The 15,268-nt window shown below is 40.5% G+C and overlaps 1 long non-coding RNA gene across 1 annotated transcript; it reads right to left on the bottom strand.

Annotated features, from left to right (window-relative positions):
* Positions 1-10,135: 10,135 nt before the first annotated feature.
* On the bottom strand, positions 10,136-14,670 carry LOC146891568 (uncharacterized). The gene is made up of 3 exons (XR_014997015.2): positions 13,727-14,670; positions 12,194-12,374; positions 10,136-10,495 (listed from the first exon to the last, which is right to left on the bottom strand). It is a non-coding gene; the product is annotated as an uncharacterized LOC146891568 (long non-coding RNA).
* Between the last annotated feature and the right edge of the window lie 598 nt (positions 14,671-15,268).

Here is a 15,268-nt window from a genome sequence, read left to right as displayed (position 1 = left end):
CCCATACAAGTAGATCCACTCCATTCTGACAATTGGTCAGGATATGCAAGCATACAAGTGTGTTCTTTTTTTGTAACAGGAGGTTTGATCTAGGTAATGGCTGTCTTCAGGATATTTGGTCTAAGGTGGCTTCATTCCCTAAACAACAGAATGCTAATGAATGAATTAATGGCTTGATAGCTCAAAGTGTTGAAGCAATTAACTGTTCCAGTTGTCCTTTGTATCATGTTAAAGAAGTCTTTTGTTGCCTTCTTCACACTTTTGCACGGGGGGGGGGGGGGGGGGGGGGTATAAAAGTACATAGAAAATTAAACAAGGGCAATTTCTGTGTTCTCTGGAACTCCCTCCTGATACTATCCTATGCTTTCTGTTTTATGATTTTTACTTGTATCTTCGTACTTTCTTCTAACTTTTCTGATCCCATGCCCCTACCCTGGCAAGTGGTATTTTTGTCAAAGCTGGTCTCTGAAAGGAAGCCATCCTGGTATACAAGACACTATCTCAAATACACACACACACACACACACACACACACACACACTGTATCTTAACAATACAATGACTAAAAGCCCTTCCATCTTTCACCTTGCATCTTTCATCACCTTTTGTCCTTGCCCTTCTATCTCCTGGTTATTTGTTGGCTAAATTAGTCTGTCTTTGTTCTGATTCTGGCACGATGCAAAAATCATTGGCAAGTAACTCCATTGAAGCCATTAGTATACTCTCTTTCATAAGAAGGCATTCATTTTCAAGTGCATATAATTTTTTTTTTTAAATCAGACCACCTGCATGAATACTTCTTTGTTCTTTGGCTATTCAAACTAGACTTTGTACGTCTTTCTAATCAAAATTAAAATTTTATAAAGCTCATGAAGAAAAACTTTATTAAAAGTGAAATTTCTGTTTCTCAGTTGTCTACCTGTCAGTTAAGGAAACATTATCTGCCTCTCAGGATTGCCAGGAGGATTAAAGGAACAAACTCTAGGGAAATGCTAAGCCCAGAGTCTGCTATTCAGTGGCAGACTGATAATAATACCATTTGTTAGCATTCAAAAATCTCATAACAATGATTATTACCTAAACTTTAATGTAAAGACTTTTTCTCTGTAAGGAAAATAGTAAGACACTATGCATAAGAATTCAAAAGGAATCTCAGAGCTATTGTTTCTGCGACTGAAACTGTGGAAAGCATCATAAAGTGTTTTACTGTGAGCAAAAATGACCTCCATAACAGATATAACCTAGTCAATAAAAAATCAAGTATTATGGAAATTCACAGATAGTATTAAGATACTGTAATTCATTATGCTATAATCTTCAACTCTAAATATTTCTTATAGAATCTCTCTTCTGGTCTATGGGGATAGTATGCAGTGATCTTTTTTCTCTTTTCCACATTTTCAGCTCTCCCATAAATGTAAATAATAGATAATCAATAAATGTTTCCAAATTAAAGATTAGAGAAAAGTATAGAATATGTGTTAATGGGAATGACCGTAGAGAGAGGGAAAATTTTTATAATGTATCTTAGTCCATTATACATGCTCTAATAGAACACCTGAGAAGAAGAAATTTCTAATAAAAAGAATTTATAGGCTCACCATTCTAGAGGCTAGGAAGTTCAGTATCAATGCCCAGTCATCTGTCAAGGGCCTTCTTTCTGTTATCCCATGGTATGAGGGGGCAAATGAGGTCTAAATTCACTGTTTTATAACAACATCAATCCTACCCATCAAGGCACAGGCCTCATGACCTAACTACACCCTTGATGATTCCGTCTCTTGATATTGTTACAATGGCAATTAAACGTGAACATAAATTTTAGTGGGAACAAATATCCAAACTGTAACAGCAGGGAAGAAGGGGAACGCTCATTAGAAATTTACAAGGATGAGATAGGGTTGTAGGAAGAACCCAGACAACGCGCCTAAAAATAATGCTTCCCTTGAGTAAGTTCATTTGCAAGGAGAAGCGGGCATCTGAGAAGGAAAAGCAGGTGTGACACGGTCCTCTGAAAGAGCAGGAGACTGTAGAGCAATTCTCAGAACCACCTAGGGTCCTCCTGAGGCTAACTGCTCTCAAGGCAGACCAGCAAACGCATTGCTTCAGCTCTGTGTGGCAGACAACAGGTGAAATAACCAGGGTTTTGATTTTGCCATGTTAACCTTAAGAGGTAAGAAAGGTAAAAGGATTGTATAACAAATCAGAGTGAGTGATTATAGTGCTTGACTATGGAATTTCAAATAAGTAAGGAAGGGAAAGTGATCAACAGGAGCAGACATGACAGCTACAAAGTAATAGGGTCAATGGACTGATTTTCAGCCTAAAGCATTTTCAGAGGGGAGAAAAAGAGGATAGGAAAAGGGAAGGGAAGGGAAGGGAAGGGGGAGGGGAGGGGAGGGGAGGGGAGGGGAGGGGAGGGGAGGGGAGGGGAGGGGAGGGGAGGGGAGGGGAGGGGAGGGGAGGGGAGAGGAGAGGAGAGGAGAGGAGAGGAGAGGAGAGGAGAGGAGAGGAGAGAGAAGAGAAGAGAAGAGAAGAGAAGAGAAGAGAGAGAGAAGAGAAGAGAAGAGAAGAGAAGAGAAGAGAAGAGAAGCGACTCACAGATGCGGGCTTCTTGGGAATGAATGAGCAAGAATACTCTGAAAGGCGTGACAGGAACTGAGGCACACATACTCACAGCCCCAGGGACCCTGAGGGCAGGAAATAGCATCTCACCACTTGAGAGTATCATATTAGACTTGGAAGAGGGGCAGGCTCATTTCAGTAAGAGCAGGCACCTGAGAGGAATCTGAGAGAAAACTGAAGATACAGACGGTTCCTTGAACGACCATAGTTCCAAAGCACATCATGTTACATAAAATGAGGGTAGGCGCAAAGTTTCATTATGAGGAGTTAAAGCAGATACTGGAGGCAAGGCTGAAAGTAATGGGAAACAAGAGCTTGATTTCTGAGCTTTGTCTTAAGTAAGAATATCTAAATATCTAAGAGAGCTCATTCTTCTTTCATAAGTACAAGAAGTGCCCTCTAGGTCTCCAAACGAAAACTAAACTGTGTTCTTGACCACTCTTGACCCTGCCCGCGGAGGCCAGTCTTTCTTCACTACAGCTATCTTGTTGAGCCCCTGTTGGTGAGGAGAACCTTACCAAGGGAAGAAAGGCCTTCCAATTGCAGCACCTCTCCACCGAAGCCCATCCCCCACCCCCAAGAAACAGGAAATAGGTTTCTACCCGGGGAAACCTGAAGCCAATCCAGGACTTGGAAATTTGGGGACAGGTAGACAGCCCTTTATTTTATCATTTGGATTTATCCGAGGGCAGGAAAGAAGACTTTGTGATCCACAGGCCCTTTCATGAAGAAATGAAATATTTATGCCCGTTTTATTTACCCATGACTGCACTCTGTCAGGAGTCTAAGAAGCAAGTTGTCTGTCAGGTTTTCTCTCATCCGGAAAGGTGCGCTCTTTATCTTGGTTCCACGGCTTAGGCCAAATTCCTGGGCTTGGAAGCAGGCACTTAAAGAGACTGTTGAGAACACCAGGACTGGGTATTCCAGATACCCCGGGAGGTCAAGCCAGGTGCTCTGGGTGCCCCGGGGGTAGGCCAGAGTGCCCTAGGTGCTTTGAGAGGTCAGCACCGTGATCCAGGTGCTTTGGTGGGGTTTTCCTTGCACCCTGGAAATAACTTTCTGTACTGCTCAGTCTCCTCTATGTCCCTAACCTCCTTCCTGTCCACCCAGCCCCCATCCCTTTCTCCATTCTACCACATTAACCCAGCTCACCTAATGTAAAAGAAACACTAATTCACACATCTATTCTTATCATCACTGCTGCTCCCCCAAAACCAGATGAAACAGTGCAATTAAGGCTGTTAGCAAAATCCAGAAGTCATATGGATTTTGTCATAAGACTAATTTGATTGCAATACTAGACTCTGCACATAATCAACATTTGTCTTGTAAGCAATTTAATTGTTTCAAATAGTATTAGATAAAATAGTAAGTTATTACTACTGGCATTCTTGGCAAAACCATCCTCAGTGATCCCTTCCTATTTCCCAGCACTTGGAAGGCTGAGGCAGGATAGTTGTAACATTTAATGAGAATAAATGGCAGTTGAAAGCAGAAACTTTATATATAGTTGTGTAGATTTAAATTTTGAAATAATTAACTTGGTAGCGCTAACAGTCTATCGGATGGTGTTAAATTCACTCTTCATCATTTTGCTTGATGCCCGTGAGTAGCGACTATTCATCTCACTCGGGCATTAGGCTGCCATTTCTATTCCACATTGTGGGCATTCTCTGAAGGTCCTTGTGTGGTCTCCAGGGTTGACACTGCTACACCTTGCATTGTTAGTCATCATAGTCTTTCACCTGAGTGGGTTGTAAAGGGTGAGCCATGCTTTTACATCTCTGCAGAAAGTGGAACTGTCCCAGATTACTGCAATAAGCCATCTTACAAACAGGTTCTGGAACCCACCCAATGGTCATCCACGGAGAGGCAGTGTTTTTGTCGTTTCCTGTAGCAGTGCCAGCTTTACACGTTTCAGTTTCTCACCAAGGTGTCCTCAGCTCAAGCACACTTGATCAAAATATCCAAAAAGGAAGTTCTTCCAGGTCTTTCCCCACATACCCCCACCCACATTATCCCTACAGACTGTTCTGATCACAGCTTTCTGTCTTGCTCTGTCAGCAGCCAGCCTCAACAAGCATACCTCTTGTCAGGGTAGAGGTGTTGGGATTTTGAAATATATTAAAGAATACGAAGATGCGTTGAAAAGTACTAGGACAGGAAACCATATAATAGTATCGGGAGGGAGTTCCAGTGAATACTGAAAATGCCTGCCTTTAATTTCCAATGGCTTAAAATACCCCTGACCCTAAAAGGTAGGAGTAAGACCAGAAAAACAGCATTAACATGATACAGGGAAATGAACAGACCAATTGAAGGTTGTGAGCTACATCCACAGTTAAACATTCTGTTGCTAGAACAAAACAAGTCGCACTCTCACCCTAGACCAAAACATTCTGTAGGCAAACAACTCCATGAGTGGAATCCAATGTTATCTCCTTAAGAGAACCGGAACCTTAGTTGGATCCTTGGACTTTTGTTTGAGGTAGAGACACATCTACTTCTCTATTCCTGAAATACAAGGTCTGGCTATTAACCACACCTGTTGACAATAACCTGTTCACAATACTATTGTGAATAACCGTTCACAATAATAACAGTGAGCAGAACTCTCTGACCTGAATATAGGCGAGACCTTTGTTTGAGATAGAAACACAACAACGTTGAAGGAATAGAGGTAAGTTCCAACTCTCTGACCTTTGGTCAATGTGGAAATAGGCTCACACTTTTGGGCTTCCACACTCTACCATTCTGCATTCAAAACAACCCCAAAGTGCTCTTAAAACTGGTGGCCACTTTGGTTGACTTGCACTTGGGACTTAACCAGCATCCAAACCATTTAACTAACTTTCCACCAGTGTTCTACCTCACCTTAATCGTCAGAAAAACCCAAGAACTAAGAAGTAAATAAGAGATTCCTGGCCCTAGAAACTGATAGAAGACAAAGAACAGAGAGTTACATTGTGTTATAGAGGTTTACAAAGCTCCAATGTCAGATAAGAGCAGACATATCTACTACATAGAAAAAATAGGCCATGGGTAATTAGCTGTATCCCAATAGAAAATGTTTAGCCTTTCTGAAGGCCACCTTAGCTACAGGGTACAATGGAAGGAGAGGTCTCACCATGGGTCAGTGTATGATTTTTATAGGAAACTGGAGAGTTGGAAGTTTATATCAAAGAAAGTTCCCAATTTCAAAGCCTTTACTCAAAACAATTTTTAGCACCCCGTGAGCCAACCAGACATATCTTCAATGTTAGATTCAGCCTGTGAGAATACACTTGCAGTTTGTCCTTAAAAGTAAAGTAGAAAAGTTAAAAAGCTGTTGGGGTTTCCAAGGTAGCTGGAGAGGTGACCTCAGAAATCCACCCCTGTGCTTTTCTCTGCCTCTGTCTTCCTGAGCACATGGCATTGTCCTCAGTCTACTAGAAACAATGAATCAAGTGTTGACTTGTAGCAAAGATTATTAATTTTTTCATTAAAAACTAAAGAGAAAGACCAAGATAGTATTTCCTTTCTCATATTCAAAAATGGTTTTCTTCTGTGTCCTCTGGCAGCAAGAAGTAAATAGCCATGAGTAGATGTAATAGCTAGGCGAGTCTTTCATTTCGAACAGCCCACATGTTCGAAATCCCTACATTTCGAAATCCCACATGTAGATTTAAATATGTTGTGGAGAATCCAGGATCTTCTTCCATCCTTTCCTATAAATGGAATTCACTTCTAATGCCGAGAAGTCTAAATAATCACTGAGTGCCACACCAAATATGTAACATTTTAGACAGAAAACAGGGTTGAGAGAGGAGGGGGAAGCATCCCTTTCTGGAATCAGCAATTCAGGAGCTACAGGTTTGAAAATATAAAGAATCAGGAAGTCTTAGCAGAGCCAGGACAAGGTACTAACATAGTACGGTCAACAGAGCAAAGCAGGTTGAATCTCTTGCTCTCAAAAGTCAATGGAAATAATATCTGGAACTACATGGTTGTCTCTGCCCACTTGTGTTTAGTCTGAGTGAGGCAGGTTTGTAAATATAAAACAAACATTAGAATGTGAAGACATTATAGATTAGTGCAAAAATCTCACCAAAGTTCTTTTTATCACATGTTGAGATAAAAATTTAGATATTAGTTTTCTGGTTAGCTTTTGTCATCTTGGCACAAACTGGAGTCACCAGGGCAGAGGGAACCTCCACTGAGGAATTACCTCCATCAGACTGGTCTGTGAGCACATCCGTATGTGCACTGTCTTGGTTAATGATTGGTGTGAAAGGGTTCAGCCAGACATGGGTGATGCCACTCCCAGGCAGGTGGTCCTGGGCTGTGCAAGCAAGCAAGCCAAGCAAGCCACGGGGAGCAAGCCACTAAACAGTGTTCCCAGATAGAAGCTTCCCAACACTCATCTTTGATGTCTTTTTGTGATTGGTACTTTCTTTAGAGAGACTTTCTCCAATCATTCTTTATGATACTGTGCCCATCCTCCACCACACATCACCGTCTTGCTGCTTTGCTTTATTGCCTTCCTAACCATTATCACTGTAAAAGTGCCTAATTCTTTCCTTGCCTATTAGTATTCTTGTGTTTTTTTCTACTATAAACCACACGAGTAGGAACCTATTTACTATCATATCTTTATTGTAGGATCATTAGAGACAGTAGTGTATTATGCACTGCACCATTTCATTATAGTCCACATGCAAACATATATGGTGCTTTGCTCTCTGGGTACCTGTCATATGTGGTGCTCAATGAACATGCAACAAATGAATACATGTGTCTTGTTATATCATGAGAAACATCATCCATATACTTATTATTACCAAATTAACTCATATACTTATTACTGCTATCACTTAGTTGGGAATGCTTTAGGAGCTGTGAAATGACATTTCTCCCACTTTTGTAGTTATCACTATCTACTACTTAAATTTACATAAATTTTCACAATATATCAATATACTTCCTTGTATTAGAAATAATCATAGAGGCAGGCTATGTCTTTTAATTCTCTAGGCAACTAGTAAATTGTCCTTATGTATACAGTCCTTAATAAAAAGATGGTCAGTTGAGATGATCAGCTTTATGTAAAAGCTGAGGTTCAGATTCAAAAAGAAAATCCTTAGAAGGGGCCAGACCCCCTTTCTCAAGTTATGTCTGTATGTATATACCTGGCTGCTAACATTACTTTTATTTAGAGGTTATTGTATTGAGAAGGCATTTTTTTTATTATTACTCTTTTTGGAAAATTACTAATTTGCCTTATTGAAATTTTACTAGTCCCCTGTGCTTCCGTTGAAAAGAGGCAAATCAATATTTAAATTTGCTGTAGCTAGGTTTTGAAAACAAGTCTTGTTGAGAACTCAGAGGGCTCTATTCTCAAGGTCAGGATTTCTCCCATCTTGCTCCCAAGGAAGTGCTTGAGCTTGCCAGAGAGAAAAGAAATTGTTAGAGATTTCCTCAAGTCCAGAGCCATAAGCTATATTCTGCATCAGAGTACAAGCAGAGAAAAGTTGGGAAATCTGAAGTTGTCCGTGAGGAATCAATGTTACACCATCAACTCTGTTTTCTTTCATTTGACTTATGAGCATTTCCTACAGGCCTGGCACTTTCAAACTGTTGATCTCACTTTTCATACCAATGATTTTTTTTGTCATAATTCCATCCATTAGCACTGTATTTACATCCCTTCCATTCTTCCCACTTCCCCTTCTTCTTCCTCCTGTGCACCCCACCCACGTTCTCACTTCAGTCCCGGCATTTATGGCCCAAGGAGGTAGGAATATAGCTGGTATTCAGAAGGGCAAATGGTTTTCTCAGAAATGTAAACAATCCTTGGAAAAGATGCTAGAAACTTACCTGTGTCTAGTTGGGGTCAAATTTGTTTTTTGTTTTTGTTTTGTGTTTTAAATTTAAGATTTATGTAAGTGAGTGTCTTGTGTGCATGTACATGTACAACTGGTACCCAAAGAGGCCAGGAGAAGGCAGGCATCAGAATCCCTGGAGCTGGAGTTACAGAAGGTTGTGAGTGACCATGATAGTGCTAGGAACGAAATCGAGGTCCTCTGCAGCGGACCACTGAACCACCTCAGCAGCCTCACGTATGAAACCAGATGCCTTAGTTACTGTTCTGCTTCCATGAATAGGCAATGTGACCTGGCTACTTATAGAAGCAAGCATTTAATTGAGGCTTTCATACAGTTTCAGAGGGTTAGTTTGTGACCATCATGGTGAGAAGCTTGGTAGCAGGCAAGCAGTCATGGTGTTGGAGAAGTAGCTAAGAGCTTACATCTGATCCACAGGCACAAAAAAAAAAATAGCTGGGAACTAGGTGGGAATGACATGGCCTTTTAAATTCTTAAAACCCACTCCCAGTGCACACATCCTCCAACAAGGCCTCACCTCATATTTCTCAGTTACACCAAGAATTCAAATATGTGAGCTTCTGGGGCTGTTCTCATTCAAACTACACCACTCATTAATTTGTTACCTACAAATCTCCTCATATACGAACAAGCAAGGAGATATATCTTAGGGTTCAGGATCTCCTGGCCTTGCTCAATGATCATATTTCTGATACTTGTCCCAATTTGTGGTGTGGATGGGGTAATGAGAAGCACACCAATTTGGAAACTTTTGTCTCTCCAGGGATAACACAGTGACACAAACTGACCAAGAGACCAATGAGCACTGTGAGGTATTGCAAGTAAATTTGCAGTTCTATTTCTTTCTAGTTTGATGATTCTTCAACCTGACATTTAATGTTTCTGAGACTTAATTTTGTTTTCTGCATAGTAGAGGAAACAATAGCAATTATAGTTTGTTTTTTTTTTAATTTTTTTCGTTGGTTTTGTTCTGTTTCGGTTTTTGTTTTGGTTTAGTTTGGTGTGTCGAGACAGGGTTTCTCTGTGTAACAGTCCCGGCTGTCCTAGAACTCACTTTGTAGACCAGGCTGGCCTTGAACTCAGTGAGATCTGCCTGCCTCTGCGTCCCAAGTGCTGGGATTAAAGGCGTGAGCCACCATTGCCAGATCATATCTTATAGTTTTAACGATTGAGTGAGCCAGTGTATGTAAAGCATTTAGTTCAGAACATGATATTTTAAATATTAAAGTTATAGTTGCTGTTTTCACACAGATTTCAAATTAGGTTCAGTTCCTCGTTTTTTTCTTTCAGGTTAGGTACAGTCTGGTTAATTGCTGTGCTATTGGCTGAGATTGGTTAAGGCTAAATATCACTGCCTCTCCAGCCCTGGTTCCAGTTTAGATATGTGAGGAGAAGAGCTTGTTAGCCTATTGGGCTCAGTGTGTGTGTGTGTGTGTGTGTGTGTGTGTGTGTGTGCGTGCGTGCACACACGTGCATGCACATGTTTATGTGTGTTTTCGTTGCACATAGTTATGGGCTTCATAAAGATATTTTCACTCTCACAAAAGCATATCATACACTTATGCATATCTTATGCACTCTTTGCCCTTGCTTGGATATTTATTGCTGTGGTAAACATGACAAAAAGCAACCTGGCAAGGAAAGGGTTTATTTCAGTTTACAGTTCCCCATCACAGTCCATCGCTGAGAGGAGCAGGGTAGAAACCTGGAGGCAGGAACTGAAGTAGAGGCGACATTTTGTGCCGTCATTCTCATCAGTCAGTAGTCTCTCTGCAAGCAGCCACACGTTTTCCAGAGCTCCAGAGCGTGTGAGCTATGGCACTGACTTCTGGTCACTCTCTAAGGGGTCTCTTCTGTCACTCACACCCGTAGCCTTCATCATTTCTGCCGGCTCTAGCTTCTGTGTCTCTGCAATTATACCGTTTCCTTTTCCCCTTCAATCTCCTCTTCTTCTTCTGTTTTCTGGGATGTTTTCACTTCTTGCCTTGCTGTGGATTTAGGAAACAAAAGCTATCAAAATGGCTTTTATGGATTATATCATGCAATCAAGGCACTTCCACCTGGGGTGTTCAACCCAGCTACCATGCTGAAGGTTTGAGCTTGGGTTTGACATGCTTCTCCACAATGTTTGCTTGAACTACATTGTTCAGAGTTGTTCTTGAACTAATTTAGAAATTCGGATATAAAGATGGATGCTCGATAGGCAAAACTACGCACTGGCACACCATCTCACTGAGGATAAATCTAAACGAAAGCCTCCAGCATAACTGTCCCTAGTGAGGCATGGAACCTAATCTGCCACCAGTGTCCCTCTTGCTAACTCCTCCCGAGTCTCTCTGCTTGTCTCTTGGCTTCTTTAGGCCTTTGCACTCCCCGTCTGGCTATGACACTGAACTAGCACACATTCTCTCTCCTCCAGACCCACCCCTCCCACAGTCTCTCTCACCACCAGGCACATCTCTATGTGATGGTTTATCCTTTTGTGGGTCTTTGTCCACATACCTTGATGAAAGCTCCAAGAGAAATGGAGTTGGTTGTTCATTCTTCTAGAAGCAAAACTGCCTTCTTGCAGATTCCTGCAGCATGTAAAGCGCCTCCTTAACCTCAGCCTTTATCCTGTTCTCTTTCTGCATAGAAAGCTGCTCCCTGGATGTCACATGACTTAGCCCTTATCCACTGGCACCCTCCTCTAGTGCCCATCCCCACAGGCAGGGCTTACCCTGACTCTGCTGTCATTCTTCACCTCCCACGCTTTTACTGCACTTACCACACTGGGATACTAAGCCCTTACGTTCTTATTTATTTATTCATTCCCTTACTAGGCTATAAACTCCACAGCAATGATCATTGCATCCTACGCCTTTCAAGCGGTTCATCAGCAAATATTAGTTAGGTATTCCATACATTTTTTGTCAAATAAATAAATTCATCATCATAAGAGATAGTTTAAAATTTTTGTTAGTCTCAAAGATCCCCAAGATGAAAGCTTTACTTTACTTTGATCTGCTAAATAGAATAGACATCTACTTGCTTACAAAGCAACTCAAATGTAAAAATAATAAATTTATCTCATAATTATACAGAAAAATAACGCTGATCCTATCATCTTGCTCCCAGGCTATTCCAAGAAACTAGCAAAACTAGAGGAAACTGTCTCCTCTCTAAGAATCTGCCCTACCTTCTGCTCTCCTAGAAGGTCTCTCCTCTGCTAGTTGTGGGTAAACTTGTTACAAGTTTTGTTACTATTTTGTGGCCAGTTTTGGATGGCTGAGTCGAAAACTTGGTTTCACTGGCCCTTCTCCTCACATATAACCATTGAATTACTTTTACTGGAAAGGCATGGAATCGTTAAAAGTTATATTTTTAAATGTAATTCCTAAGGAAAAATGTACTGCTGCAACCAACTTAGAGCACAGTACTGGCAAACCAACAACACCAAAATAAAGGAGAGGGGAGGCAGCTTTTCATACCTAGAAGTGGTTTTAACGTAAAACCAAGTTTCAGGGCCCCTCATTTATAGGCGACATTAGCCATGTTTGCCTATCATTTTTCTTAAAGTGTTGTCTGGATGGTTGCCATTTTGTACTGTCACGTGTTGATTTTACATATTAATATTACACAGCATATTTTAACCCATGCCAACACAAACTGACCCACTCAAGATAATTAACATTTCCTTCTCTTACCTTTTTTGTTGGTTTATTTAGGTAGAGCCTCTGAGTGCCGCTTTTCTGACTTTTCATTACACGGAACAGTTTGCTACAAACCGTGGTCATCTCTCTTCCCCGCAGAACCCCAGAGCTGATTCCATCTACCTGAGTCTTGGTATCTATTAGCCAACTTGCTTTGAAGCTTTTCTCTGCCTGCCTACATCAAAATACAAAATATTTAAAGATTTATATAAAATATAAATAAAATATAAATATAAATAAAAATATTAAAGGATGATGATCTATTGAGGTCAAATTTGTGCAAAAAAAACTTTTTAGGCAAAAGAAATATAGTACTAAGTGACTAGAAATAACAGATTTACCCAACTAAGAGAATGCCAGCACCAAAAGCAATGGCCTCACAGGAATACTGGAGAAATGTCAGATTATTAAAGCTCTGAAAAACAGCGTTAAAGATTGGAGGCGTACCTAAGTGGTTTTAAGCTTATATTCTTAAAAGATCATCCCAGCAGAAGTGTGGAAACTATTATAATACAGGCCCAATTCTAAATTTGATCATATAAGTGAAAGTCGCTGTCAAAATGAAAGGGGTGTGAATCTGAGAATTAGACATAAAGTTATGTTTGGGATTTTTATTTTTCTGCTCAAAATGGACATTTCCTTCATCTTATAAGAATGAGATTATTCTAGTTCTCCAAATTTAAAAACACATCTCTAAAATATAAAGAAACTTTTATCATCATTAATTTTCTTTCTTGTAACCTCTCTAGAAACCAACTTTTATTATAATTTTTTTATAATTCAAAATACACAGAAAACTGCAACTTGAGATGAGACAAATTCAAATAAGTTTATCCTTAAACGATAAACTTTTATCTTTGTTAAGCTAACAAAATACAGTCTTAATTACTTTTCCTATTGCTGTGACAAAATGGCCTGAGGTAAGCAACTTCCGGTAGAGAACGGGTCTACTCTGACTCTGATCAGGAACATAGTGCAGCATGGCAGGGCAGCCCTGGCGGCAGGAGCTTGAAGTGGCCATCACAAGTCACATCACATCTGCCATCGGTAACGAATGCTGGCACTCAGCTCACTTCTTTTCACGTAGGTCCCCGGACCCAAGTCTAGAGAATAGTACTGTGCACTCTTAGGTGGCTCCACCCACCTCTGTTGATCTAACCTAGATAATTCCTCACAAGCACGTACAGAGAGGCTTATCTGTGATCATGAATCCTGTCAAGCCGATAACCACTTACAACAATTACAAAGTCCAAAGTGATAAAACTGAAACAGGATGAAGGCACAGTATTAATGGCATTCTCCGTTTGGAGAACAACACAGTACGAAGCCACAGAAGTTACGCAACTATTCTTCACTCCAATAATACCACTTGTGAAAAATCTTCAGAATCAACTCTAGACTGGGATTGAAGTGCAGTTGCTTTCTAGTTGGAATATTGTTAGATTGTAACTTGAAGGAAGTTTAATAGGTAGACTTTTATCAACTCTGTTTCAGGAGGGCAGGTGATGAGTAGATCAAATTACCTACCAAGGATGTACCTCTGCCGCTGATGGAGCTGACAATTTAGGAAAGAGCATTGTCTCGGTCAGCATCTCTACAGCTGTGAAGACACCACAACCACAGCAACTCTTAGAAAGAAAAACATTTCATTGAGGTAGCAGCTCACAGCTTCAGAGGGGTCGTCCATTATCATATTGGCAGGAGTGTGGCAGTGTGCAGGCAGACATGGTGCCGGAGAAGGAGCTGCTACATGTTGCTATTCAGGCAAAAGGAAGTAGACTGAGTGTCACACTGAAAGAAGCTTGAGCAAAGGAGACTTCATAGCCTGCCCACAGTGACACACTTCCTCCAACAAGGTCTCACCTACTTCAACAAAACACTTCAACAAAACCCTGCCTCCGAATAGTGCTGGTCCCTTTAGGAGCCATTTTCTTTCAAACCACCACAGGCATCTATTTTTATCATTCACTGCATTCATTTTTGAGGTGATTGTTGTTTGTGTCTTTGAGACAAGGTCTCACCATGTAGCCCTAATGGCTTGGAACTTGCTATATAGACCAGATTGGTCTCAGACTCATAGAGATCTGCCTGCCTCTGTCACCTAAGTTCTGAGACAAAAAGTGCATCACTGTGCCTGGCACTATATTCCTATAATAAAAAATGTAATTCTGAAGCTGGCAAGATGGTTTAGTGGATAAAGGCACTTACTACCAAACTTGGTGATCTGAGTTCAATCCTTGGGACCCATGCGGTGGAAGGAGAGAACCGATTCCTGCAAGCTATCTTCTCACCTCCACTCATGTGTCATGGAACTCAGGCCTCCTCAATCCATAAATAAACATAATGAAACATTTAAAAACATAATTCTAGGGGGCTGGAGAGATGGCTCAGAGGTTAAGAACATTGCCTGCTCTTCCAAAGGTCCTGAGTTCAATTCCCAGCAACCACATGGTGGCTCACAACCATCTGTAATGAGGCCTTGTGCCCTCTTTAGGCATGCACGTAGACAGACTATTGTATACATAATAAATAAATAAATATTTAAAAAAACATAATTCTACAATTAAATAGTAAGGCCCATAAAAATAAAAACATTTGATGATTTTAAATGGGTAACTATTTAAAATAGCCAATAAAAGATGAAGTAGAAATAAATTGAAAGAGATACTTATATTTTTTTATTTATGTTTTTATTATGTATACATTGTTCTGCCTGCACGTATGCCTACAGGCCAGAAGAGGGCACAGGACCTCATTACAGATGGTTGTGAGCCACCATGTGGTTGCTGGGAATTGAACTCAGGACCTTTGAAAGAGCAACCAGGGCTCTTAACCTCTGAACCATCTCTCCAGCCCAGAGATACTTATATTTAAAGCTACAAATAAAAATGCATTATAAATCAAATTGTAATATTCACAATATAGAGTTCTCAAAATTTTAAGGCAGAGGTCTGACACATAAAAATATGTTAGTGACATAAACAATGTCAGAAGATGAACTGGAACATGGACAAAAAGGATTTTTAACTTAATGGTAAAGGAAAAGAAAGAAAAGAAGGGAAGTAGGGA

The sequence above is a fragment of the Myodes glareolus genome, chromosome 15 (assembly GCF_982192425.1).
Source record: "Myodes glareolus chromosome 15, mMyoGla1.1, whole genome shotgun sequence".
Taxonomy (NCBI): Eukaryota; Metazoa; Chordata; class Mammalia; order Rodentia; family Cricetidae; genus Myodes; species Myodes glareolus.
Note: the sequence above shows the minus strand (reverse complement) of the source record. Positions and strands in the feature narration are given on the sequence as shown.